This window comes from Eimeria mitis, genomic scaffold, assembly GCF_000499745.2.
Source record: "Eimeria mitis Houghton genomic scaffold, Emh_scaff2634, whole genome shotgun sequence".
Taxonomy (NCBI): Eukaryota; Apicomplexa; class Conoidasida; order Eucoccidiorida; family Eimeriidae; genus Eimeria; species Eimeria mitis.
In genome coordinates this window covers 995-1,403 of record NW_013570975.1, presented here as the reverse complement: position 1 = coordinate 1,403, position 409 = coordinate 995, and positions in this window count along the sequence as shown.

The following is a 409-nucleotide window of genomic DNA, read 5'->3' as shown; positions in this document are numbered from 1 at the left end:
GAAACACAACAACGCAAACGCTCCACCCCATATGAAAAAAGGGTTTAGGGTTTAGGGTTTAGGGTTTAGGGTTTAGGTGTATATACACCGCAATATATATATTTTTATTTTATTTTTATTTTTATTTTTGTTTTTATTTTCTTTTCTTTACGCCTAAAGATCACTGCCGTCCGAGCCTGCACACAAACCCCAAACCCTAAACCCTAAACCCTAAACCCTAAAACCCTAAACCCTAAACCCCTAAAACCCTAAACCCTAAAACCCTAAACCCTAAACCCTAAAACCCTAAACCCTAGGGTTTAGGGTTTAGAGCAGAGACAGCATAATAAACAAGAAAAGGAGACAAGCAGAAACGCAAAAAAAGAAAAAAGAAAAAGAGACAAAAGAGACAAAACGAGAAAAAAAAAAC